Here is a 12,586-nt window from a genome sequence, read left to right as displayed (position 1 = left end):
GAGAGAGAGAGAGAGAGAGAGAGAGAGAGAGAGAGAGAGAGAGAGAGCTACGCGAAATTGCGAAAGAACAATTATACGCATTTTCCCATTTCCGAACGATAAATATTCCAACTTTAGAACCTAGAGCATTCCTAATCATTTGTAAATCGCCCGTCATTCGTGACACACGAGAATCGAGGATATCATCCGCTGAAATGATAGAAAAAGGGAGCGAGAGCACTTTCAATCAGTCACGTGGGTATTCTACCGGAAGGCAGGGTTTCTAAACCGGAAACGGAGGTTTTTTTTATCGAAATAGATAGAGAAAACCTTGAGATTTCTGCGTCAAACAATTGATAAACGCATAGAGAGTTACTTAACTAATGTAAGAGCTTAACCAATTTTATTGCTGTGGATTCCAACTCAACTGGAGCTTATTCATACTATTTCAATGAGGACCAACTCTGCGGGCAATTTCAGCCCAATCAATTCAGCCATTTTGAAGAAATCGCAATGTGTTTCTCAATCGTTCTTCACAAATATCATGAAAACGTAGTTTTAAGGCTTTCGTGGCCATGATTATTGACATCATTGACTTCCGGATGGATTGTGCGTTTGGTTTTGATTGGCGCAATGCTGAAACAAAACGCGGCGTCCGTCCGAAAGCCAATGATATCACCAAAACTATCCAACCGATTCATTAGTTTCTTTCCAACTATTTGTCTTGATGTTTTTCATCTCAATCAATCAAAATATGCATACCTGTCCATACAAAGTTGCCGAGATTAATTTAATGCAATGTAATTTCGGAAAGTAATTTGGTTGTCTCGATGAAAAGGACGACTTTATCTGGTCCGGTTTTCCCTTAACTTAGGTTTTCCTCAAACCTTTATCAAATGCGATACATCAGGTTGGAAAGAGTTTGGGGTGCGTTTGGGGGGGGGGGAGAGAAAGGCGCAAATTGCAAAAATAGGGAGAAAAGTCCCTAAGAGAAGAAAAGTCCCTAAGAGAGAAAGAAAATTATTATGTTGAAACAACTCGGAAGCCATCAATTTATTGATGGTGAAAAAAGCATTAAATCATTACTCGGTAACATGCGGTGATCATATGCTTGCGGCCCCTTGCTTGTTTAACCCTCTGATTATTGTTTCGAATTATTTTTTCGGCGCAAGAGTGAGGACTGCCGAATCGTACGCTACACCAGAACTATGAGAAAAAGCTTAGTCAGGTAAAAGGGCTAATTTTCCAACGCGTAGAGAGGCAGTTATTGTAATTATCCCAAAAGTCGAATGTAGATATTTTATCATATCTTCACGTTTCATTACCCCTAGAATCACTCTATGACGATTCTGGAAAGGTGAATGTGTGTATGGGACCAACATTTTCGTCATGGATTTCTCTTCAACAATCGATTCGATTCAATTTTCTTTTCACGCAATCGATGTATTAGGTGTGTGACTTAATTTTAACAGATTTTTTCTTCGATCTTAAAATTATATTTAAAATGTAAATATATTCGCTATAAAGGCTTCAGAACACGGAACGACGAGTCTATGTAAGTTACATAATGTTTCAGAATAGCAGACTTTACGATGGCAACTGATAACCAGAGTGGAAGAGATTTTTGTAAGGTTTGACTGATCCGGTGATTCCTGATGAGAACCTGACCAAGTTCTGATCCAGCAGATCGAATCCGAAAAACTAAAGGCGGGTTCAGATCAAGTTCTGATCAGGTAGGCACGATCTCACGCAGAGGTCGGCTGCCTGACCCCAATTTGATCAAATTCCGATTTGATGTCCTTGATCGGCATTTGAAAGGGGTCAATTGAAGAGAAAATGATCAGATTCAGATCCGCTCCACCTGATATTAATTTTAATAAGTTCAATTAACTATTATTATACTATTCAAATCAAGTTGTATCAACCATTATCAATAATAATTTTCAATCTTTAAAAGGGATCATTATACTACAATTAAAATGAATTAAATTAAATTAATTCAATTAAATTAATCAATTTAATTAATAGCCAGCCCTTCTCAAATGTACAGAAGGGAGGGATCATGATGCCGTAAATACGTATTAGAGGAGTATCAAACTTACACGCAAATGATCTTGAGAAAAAAATCATCAAATGGCTATTTATTTATTAGTGTTAATGTTATTATCATTAATGAAATGAATAAAAATTTAATTGAACATATTTAATCTCTGAGAATACACACGCACATCCGCGAGATCAGGAATAATCGTAAATTCAACGAATACCCCAATGTAAATCATATAGGCAATGTACAGTTCACTCAATAGAAATAGCACGATACGGTAGTGATTAAGCCATAGGATTAGTAATCATAGGGTCCTCGGTTCGATCCCCAGCATCGGTAAGAAAATAATAAGCTTTTTCAGAGGTAATAACAGTAGAGAATCATTAAGAGAAGCGGCTTACGGTGAAAGAATTGAATTATCTTTTGTTTTGGATTAATTATCATTGATAATTGTTATTGATACTGACAGACAGGTCATCCGGTTTTCATACAGTGGACTTGATCAAGTTTGGATCCATTCGTCCTGATCAAACCCGGATTGGTCAGAGGCGTAACATGGGTGATCAAGACCGGATCCGTCAACTTGATCAATACCTGATCAGTGGTCAGCTCTAACCTGATCCAAACTTGATCAAGACCTGACCGGATTTTCCACTCGGGAAACAGCACATACGGCACTGCATTTTATACGAATTCCAACAAGGAAAAAATGTTTCTGAACCACGGGAATCAATGTGCAGTGTTCTTGGTACAGACGTTGTATCTTATGAAACGTGTAATTATTGGTACAAACGTTTTAGAAGTGGTGATTTCGATCTAAATGACCAGCCGCGTCCTGGACAGCCTCAAAAGTTTACAGGTGTGGAATTGCAAGCTCTACTGAATGAAGACTCAACGCAAACGCAACAAGAGCTTGCAGCTCAGTTAGGAGTCATCCAAACAGCTATTTCTAAGCGTTTGCGTCAAATGGGAAAAATCCAAAAACTTGGAAGGTGGGTCCCACATGTGTTGACCGAACACAACCGCGGTCAACATATAAACACGTGCCTTTCACTGCTTGTCCGGCAACAAAAAAAGGACTTCTTGTGGAGAATTGTGACGGGTGATGAAAAGTGTATTTTTCACGAGAATTTCAAACGTAAAAAGTCGTGGGTAGATCCCGGACAATCCAGTTCATCGACGCCGAAACAGAACATCAGGTGGGGCATAAAGGGTGTGCTTTATTACGAAATCCTAAAAATAGCTCAGACGGTGACTGCGGAATGCTACAGCCGACAACTGAACAAACTGAGCGAAGGACTTGATCGGAAAAGGCCATTTACTGGGCAAGGAAGCAGGCAAGTCATACTGCTACATGACAATGCTCGAACTCACGTTGCTCGCGCGATTCAGAAGACCCTCTTAAACTTGGGATGGGAAATTCTCCCGCACGCGGTATATTCACCAAACTTAGCCTCATCCGATTATCACTTGTTTCGGTCCATACAGCATGCCTTAGTGGATAAACAGTTTAAAACGTTGGACGATGTGCGTAAATTCGTCGATGACTTTATCGGCTCGAAGCCTGCAAGTTTCTTTCGCGACGGCATTCGAATGTTACTTGAGAGATAGCGCTAAGTCATAAAAAACGATGGACAATATTTCCAAGATTAGGTTCGTTGTTCTCTATTTTTTATATTAAATAAATTTACTAAAAAATCTGTAACAATTAAGTCACACCTAATATTTTTATGTAACTCACTACTGATTAGATTCTGAACATCATCACCTCAGCGGTTCGTCAGATTTTGCAATAAAACTAGTGAGAAAACATCGAAAAATTATTTTTCTAACAATTTGAAACTTTTCAAAGATGTTTCAATATTGTTCATTTCATTTTTTGTATTTGTACAGAAAATCGTTTCAACAGTTGTTCATTTATCCGGATAAAACTTTTCGAACTTGTTTTTTGTTTCTTAATGAATGAAGTTAAGACAATTGATGGGGAAGTTATTGACTCGGCCCGTAATTGGTCACATCCACTCCAAACCACCCACAATGGAAACGAGCGACCAACATCCCACTCGAATCTTTGGCATTGGTAATCACTGTCATCACTGATCAGTGTAATCAAGGCGACAAAGTTTTTCGAAATCCTATACAAAGTCGTTACACGATGAAACTGTCCATCCTTGGACAGTTTTCCGGTTGATAACTTTTATCGAGTATGTGGACGTGAGGCAGCGAGGAGTTGTGGTTTTACATTTTTGAAGGAAATGGTTGAAGCATTTAATTTCTTTTGGTTTTGTAAGATGTTTTCCTCATGACTTTTAGAAAATTATGTTCTATTTTATTTCGAATATTGATAATTCCCGCTGGAATTGTCCTTCTTTTCAATTCTTTAATTTTTTGTTAAAATAACTCAAAATATGATGCAATATGAACAAATAATGTTTTTAAAAATGTCTGTATTTACGTGTTTGTATATGTGTATATGTGAGTGTTTATTGTCAGAACTGTGTCAATTACTCCAAACTAGTCATTGGCAAAAATAAGAAATCCTGGCCATCAATTGGTACCATTAAGCTCTACAAAAAAATCACTTTTGATCAGTAGAAAAAGTGCTTCTACCCAGTATCAAGGGATTTCTGCAGAAAAGGCAAATTTTGTACTTCCTCGAACTCACAAAAGAACTGGATGCAAGTATTATGTGCCAAACATCTGGGTACTGGTGAGAAGTACCTCGGTACTTGTCGCAAACACTTTTGTTGCTCGGCACAAGTAAAAAAAGTACTTGTACTGAGTACCTGGCTTGATCTTTTCAAAAGTACCAATAGAGCTCAATATAAGTAGCAATAGTACTCAAATCCAGTACCCATAATTGTATTAAGGAATTCGTTCAAGATTATAAATGAAGATGTGAATGTTGGAGCACAAGTGAACACACAGAAAGATCTGAAGGTAAAATACATTTCTGAAATGGTAATTCACTTTTTCACAAATGTGAAATTGCAAATTACAGTCTGATCAACGTGAATTACGATTTCACGAACGTGAACTACGATTCTCAAAATTGAAAATCAATTCGGTTTCGAAAGCACCTATAAAAATCCCAATCTACTGATTTTTTCCTACAAAATATCTTCTCCTGAATGCTTCTATTTACAATAATGCGCAAGAAAGCTCATTTTATCCGTCGATAATATTCGCTTTTTCAATGAAGTAATCAATTGAAAGTATTTTTCGAATTTTTTGCAAGTGAATTTCCCCCAAGTATTTCCCCCTCTTCTATAGGGGAAAGTGGATTCGCTTGTCCGTCTTCTATAGGGACAAGTGAATTTCTCCCTCTTCTATATTTCACCCGACAGTCAACACGTTGAGTGTTCTCCTCTGCTTTTGAGCCTCCCGTTGCTCACCATCTACCGGCCAAAGCGTACGATAACCCCCGCGCTGCCGAAAGCCTCGAGCGCCTAACGTATCGTTTTAACACCTCACGTAGAGTTCACTGAGCTAGTGGAATGACGAACGCCCCAGGATTCTCGGGTAACTTGTCAAACCCTCGGCTAAATCCACAGGTCGAGTATCAGGAATTTTTTTTTCTTTGAAATTGGAGAACCTAAGTGGCGTACTGATAAGAAAAAAAGCATCGTGGGAAAAGATCGAAAGGTATCTCCGACAACACACATAGAGAGAAAAATATACAAGAATAGTATATTACGATATAAGTGAAAAAAAGTAGTTGTTGATGAGTGTGAGCGTTACAGGCCAAGCTGAAGGTGAGGTATGTTATCCCACTCGTCAGGAAGTACATTTTTCCATATGTATTGCGCAATATTTTATGATACTGGGTGAGAAAAAGGCGGTTTTTTGCATCCAAAGCTTCCAAAAATTGCTTTTTGTGATACCCGCCTCAAAAATGCACTTTTCGAAACGGATTAGTGTTCGTAAACCGGTTGTTTTCCGCACGGCGTGCGGAAAGTTCACTTTACGCATGCTCTTGAAATTTATGCACTCGTGCACAAAAACAACCACATTACCCCCACTACCGTTTCGAAAAGTGAACTCGGCAGGTACCACAAAAAATAGGATATGTTACACGTGTGTGTGAAAAAGTGGAACTTTACGCACTGGTAACAGAACATACTATTTTTTCACATATATCATAAATTCATCTGACGTGGATGGTAAAGGTGTATGAAACATATTTTTGGCAAAGGACAAGAATAGATTTTCCTCTTTTGATCCGAAAAAATGATCGCACTACAAATGTTATTTTTACTACAGGAGTTGTATTTCAGAACAATCTCATGAAGCTTATACGACGAAGAATAGATATCATGGTATTTTTAGCTAATTTCCACCATATACCATTTCATCAATTTTTAAAACCTGCAATTTTTACTTGGCTTGTGATGTGAAGGTCAAAATGAGTAATAGTATTCCATTTCACAACTGTTATAACAAACGTGCTGAATAACTTCATTTGCCCCTAGATTTTTGATAATGCATTTTCAGAATAAAATACTTATGAATTACCGAGACTGATGGTTGGGTGCATGATTATATAAAACTATCTATGAACCCCGGTTTCACTCGGGCAAAATAGAAAAAAATGAATATCGAGATTATGTTAAATGTGTTATTCTTCTCGATTTTTTTAGAATACTCCAGAATTTTCTTCATTTCTTTGGAAAACCCTTGAATGGAAAATTTTAGAATTATTCAGAAAGTTTTAGAATTTTTGGGAAGTTTCTAAGTTTAGATTTCAATTTATTATGCAACAGGGTAGAAATAAAAATGAAGGTGAACATTTATGACATCATTATTACCAACGGTGTTTATTTTCGAGCACCCCTCCACACCCTCCACGCAAACCCCAGGTGAAACCCCAATACTTTGGAGTGGGAGGTTAGAGAGTCTTTGCTCTGCCAGGTGTGTATTGAATAGTACTATACTGGTATTGCTGTTGATGAATAAAATACCAAATCACCTGACAGTTATATGTAATGATACCTGCGCGGCTTCTTCTAGTATTATTATAAATTATCATCATATTATTATCATAAATTGAATAATCTGTTGAAATAGTTGAGTGAAAAAAAGATAACTTTGGCAATGTTGATCATTTCAAAAGATGGTCAATCAAGGCTTTCAAACTCTCTCTACGTACGGTGTTATAAATCATACGGTCAATTTTGGAATTTTCAGGCACTTTTTTTTTCGCTTATTAGAATGGCATTATTCCGAAAATGGGGAAACTGTTGACGCTATCCGAAATTTTCCCCACGTGCAGACGTATAAATTAAAAAGTAAATTCTTGTGTGTCCGGGTAATAGTTTTTCCTGTTTCCATACTGCACCTCATTTTATGGCACCTTTCTGACAATTCGTACAAGCGATGGAGAGCGCAGTGCCCACAATACCGGAGCATGTGTTCTCCATATCGTCACTGTATTCTTCTCTAATTTTTTTGCTACTTACCTCTCCTATACCCTTTCCTCTCCCATTCGAATTTTTTCATGTACTTTTCCGTACTTGAGGATTTTCGGAAAATCTGAAACACTGCGACAGTACGTTTTTATCAGTTGCAGTCAAATTGATGACCAGTGCACTTCAAACATTCTTAACTAGTGCGAAAGCGAGCTTCAAAAGTAAATAACACAACGTTGTTGGATTTTTTTTTCCACTTTTCCCTTTATAATGTGATTAAGGACTTGTGACCCTAGTATTCAAGACATTTTACATCCGAAATTTTTTATTCAATTGTGCTTCTTCTGATGTGGTTTTCGATGGTTGAGTTGTTTAAGTGATTTATTGTATTTTTTTGCTTTTCGCCATGAACCGAAAAAATCAAGACTCAGTGTTGAGCAATTCAAATAAATCGAAAAAAGCAAGGACAATTGTTTGTGATGAGTTGGAGCCACCGACAACTATTGAGAACACTGTTGGAAGATCACCAAATGCCGAGGATTCACTGATTGGTGCACGATATCATCCCTATCTCGATGGGATTTTAGAAGGTGGCATTAAATATGGAATTTGTAAACTTTGTAAAGCAGCTAACGTGTCACGTGAAATAAAAATGAAGAAAAATAATAACACATCAGGGTTGAAATATCACTTGGAGACAAAGCACATTGACATTTATGCTAAGCTTTTTTCGTCCAGTCAAAATGGAAGTGCCGATCAAACAACAAAAAAAATCAATTATTCGAAATCATCGTCGGTAAGTTCTCTTCCTTGATATACCAAAGAGGCTATAAGCATGTAAAATTTTCCATCAGTGATTTCCAACAATTCAATCCCTCTAACTTAAACAGACAGTTAAATATTGAGTTTCAGATTGCTACATGTATTTTTCCATTATATGACATATTCCACCAATTATCAACCAGTCATCCAGCGATTAAGTTTCGATTTGTCTGAAAATTTTACCATTTGGTAGGAACATTGAAAGAAGCCTCCTCCTGAATTTGTAGCCTTCTCTCTCGTTGGTACATCACGAACACTCATATTCTGGGTTTTCCTTGAAAACTATTCGTCCATTTTTCACGAGTATTGGGTGGGTGTTATGCGAAAAATACATAAGAGAGAGATAATTTTGTCGAGGAAAATTTTTGTTTTAAATCGCGATGAGGTTTATTTCAGATATTCGTTTAGCCATTCGCTTTGGGAAAATTTAGCATACATATCCGACTCTACTCTTTTACAATAATTATAGTCAGCGTAACTATTTTCCACGAAAAAAAAAATTTTTCTCGGATTACAGACGAACGTTCGTTTCACTTGAGCCTGGTGGAATGGCTATCCATCAAATATTTTCCACTGAGCTTCTTCAGCTATCAGGCTACACAAACGTTTTTACAAGGTGTTAGTCCCAAATTTCAATACCCGAACAGAACTGCTATGACTGTTCTCATTTCTGGCACGTATCAACAAATGCGAACAAAAGTCATGAGCATTCTCCAAAAAAATGCCTACCTGATTTCCTTCACAATGGACGGATGGACGTCAAAGGGAAATCATACTACGAAATTACAGCGCATTTCATCGATGAGTTCTTGAACTTCAAGTCATTGGCAACCGATTTTGTTCCTTGTAATGGACGCCACGCGGGGATTGATATGGCTCGAGAAGGTACAGGGCATTACACTCGATAATGCCTCTGTTAATACTGCGTTCATGAGAGAATTAGGCAAATTATTGCATCCAAATAACCTGTCCTTCGACGTTCAGAATCAAGACTTTAATTGCTTCGCCTATATGATCAATTTACTGGTTCAAGATATTCTAAAGATGTTACAACTTGATTACTGTGGAGAAAGTACTTTAGATCCAGCGACTGGCTGCACGGAAGAGGATGATTCCGATGAAGAAATCGATGAATGTAAAGAGCAACAAACTGACGGGGATGAACATGTTCAGTCAACAAATTCCCCTGTTGTGAAGCTGCGAGCTATCTGCAAGAAATTGAGAAAGTCTGAACAACTGAGGATTCAGGTGAACAATTATTGCAAAGTCTTCCAGGAAGATTATATCCATTTACCAATGGATGTTTCGACAAGATGGCACAGCACACACGATTTAATCGCCGCAGAATTAAGAATGCAAAAATCAATATCCAATTTATCGCATAATACTCCTAAGTTATCCTATCTTGTAATTGGAGAAGACGAATGGATTCTGCTCAAACAGTTACAAATGTTCCTGGAATGTTGCAAGAAATTTTCACTGACCTTGGGGGGTGATAGATATTCTACTCTTCCGTCCGTTATTGTAGGAGACAACATTTTGCTTGATAGTATCGAGAGACTTTGCAAAAATATGAATGACAAACCCGACCGTGATGAAGTTGATGAAAATCTCATTCTGGCATTCCAAGCAGGGCGTGATAAATTACTTAAGCATTATAACAAAACCAACTGGATTTATGGCGCAGTTTTGGTTTCGGATCCGCGCCACAAGGTAGAGACTTTTGATAAAACAACATGGGGGCGAGACCTTAAGGAAGAGTCGTACAAAAAATTTGAAGAAATATTTAGAACAAAATACGCTTCATCAATGAATGATGAGTCACCCCTGATGGAGGATTCTCTTGATAATTCAAATCTTGATGAATATACTGACATAACTGCCAATCCAGACACGAATGGAGATATGGACGAGTACACAAAAGCATTAAATTCACTTTACAGTACAAAGAGGAAATAAACGTGGAAAGTTGAACTAGACAGTTATCTAAATTTGGGCCGAGAAAAGAACGACGTAGATATTTTAGAATGGTGGTCTCAGCAGGAAAAAACATTCCCTCATTTGTCAAAAATGGTTCGCGATTTTTTGCCGATCTGTGGATCAAGTATTCCCTCTGAACGTTTTTTTTTTTCAAAAGCAGGGCTTATCGTGAGAAAGCACAGAAACCGACTGAGGAACAGAAACATTGAGGCACTTTTATGTATGAATTCTTGGTTTATATCTGACTTGGCCACAATAATAAAAGCCCAGTTATTGAACTGCTCGGAAAAGTCCTAAAGGCTTGTTTAAACTGCAAATAATTTTTCTTTGTGTATACTTGTCATAAAATAAGCTTTCAGAAAGATTACAAATTACAATGTATAGAGAATTTATCACATATCGTATATATTGTATTCAATGTTTATTGATTATGCGTGGATATATAATATATTTAAGCTCTTTACATGTTTGAAAAAAAACAGTGAATTATATTAGATATTTATGGATTTGGAAAAAAAACATAGGGAACTCCCAAGGAAAATAAATCGATAGATTGTTAGAAAAAAGTTCGAATTTTATTGATATTCTCCTTAACATTTTCAGGAAAGCGACGTTCAATTTTATCTCAAGTGCAAAAAAACATGAAATACGTTTTCCTGATTACCATTAATCCTAAGACAAAAATCTAATCAAAAATAATCAAAAATATTTACATCGGTCTTCTTTTATCAAATGGTGAATAGTACGCCACTCTCGTCTCGGCTCTTCGCGAGACGAGACGAGAGTCGGGTGGCGATAGGCGAGACAACTACGTGCTCTCAAAACTCAAAATAAATTTGGATAAATACCCCTCATTAAAAAGGTATATCATTGTGAATTATAAGTATTTTGAAACAACTCAATAAATTTTTGAGTTTGTTGCGTTGTTTTATAAGCCATTATATATATAAGCCACAATACACTTTCCATTGTTGATATATCAAATGAAAAAAAAATCCGTCGCACATCCATTAATTAATGGATACCGAAAATTTTGACTGAAATTGCCTATACATTTTTTGAAAATTTCCATCAAGTGACAATCCCACTGAAATTTCAAGAGATTCCGTTATTGAAAATTCACCATTTGATAAAAGAAGACCGATGTAAATATTTTTGATTATTTTCGATTAGATTTTTGTCTTAGGATTAATGTTAATCAGGAAAACGCATTTCATGTTTTTTTGCACTTGAGATAAAATTGAACGTCGCTTTCCTGAAAATGTTAAGGAGAATATCAATAAAATTCGAACTTTTTTCTAACAATCTATCGATTTATTTTCCTTGGGAGTTCCCTATGTTTTTTTTCCAAATCCATAAATATCTAATATAATTCACTGTTTTTTTTCAAACATGTAAAGAGCTTAAATATATTATATATCCACGCATAATCAATAAACATTGAATACAATATATACGATATGTGATAAATTCTCTATACATTGTAATTTGTAATCTTTCTGAAAGCTTATTTTATGACAAGTATACACAAAGAAAAATTATTTGCAGTTTAAACAAGCCTTTAGGACTTTTCCGAGCAGTTCAATAACTGGGCTTTTATTATTGTGGCCAAGTCAGATATAAACCAAGAATTCATACATAAAAGTGCCTCAATGTTTCTGTTCCTCAGTCGGTTTCTGTGCTTTCTCACGATAAGCCCTGCTTTTGAAAAAATACGTTCAGAAGGAATACTTGATCCACAGATCGGCAAAAAATCGCGAACCATTTTTGCCAAATGAGGGAATGTTTTTTCCTGCTGAGACCACCATTCTAAAATATCTACGTCTTTATTCTCTCGGCCCAAATTTAGATAAGTGTCTAGTACAACTTTCCACGTTTATTTCCTCTTTGTACTGTAAAGTGAATTTAATGCTTTTGTGTACTCGTCCATATCTCCATTCGTGTCTGTATTGGCAGTTATGTCAGTATATTCATCAAGATTTGAATTATCAGGAGAATCCTCCATCAGGGGTGACTCATCATTCATTGATGAAGCGTATTTTATTCTAAATATTTCTTCAATTTTTTTGTACGACTCTTCCTTAAGGTCTCGCCCCCATGTTGTTTTATCAAAAGTCTCTACCTTGTGGCGCGGATCCGAAACCAAAACTGCGCCATAAATCCAGCTGGTTTTGTTACAATGCGTAAGTAATTTATCACGCCCTGCTTGGAATGCCAGAATGAGATTTTCATCAACTTCGTCACGGTCGGGTTTGTCATTCATATTTTTGCAGTCTCTCGATACTATCAAGCAAAATGTTGACTCCTACAATAACGGACGGAAGAGTAGGATATCGATCATCCCCCAAGG

This window comes from Diachasma alloeum, unplaced genomic scaffold, assembly GCF_001412515.2.
Source record: "Diachasma alloeum isolate Michigan unplaced genomic scaffold, Dall2.0 Dall_scaffold_00462, whole genome shotgun sequence".
NCBI lineage: Eukaryota > Metazoa > Arthropoda > Insecta > Hymenoptera > Braconidae > Diachasma > Diachasma alloeum.
The sequence above is the reverse complement of the archived record's forward strand: the minus strand, read 5'-3'. Positions refer to the sequence as shown.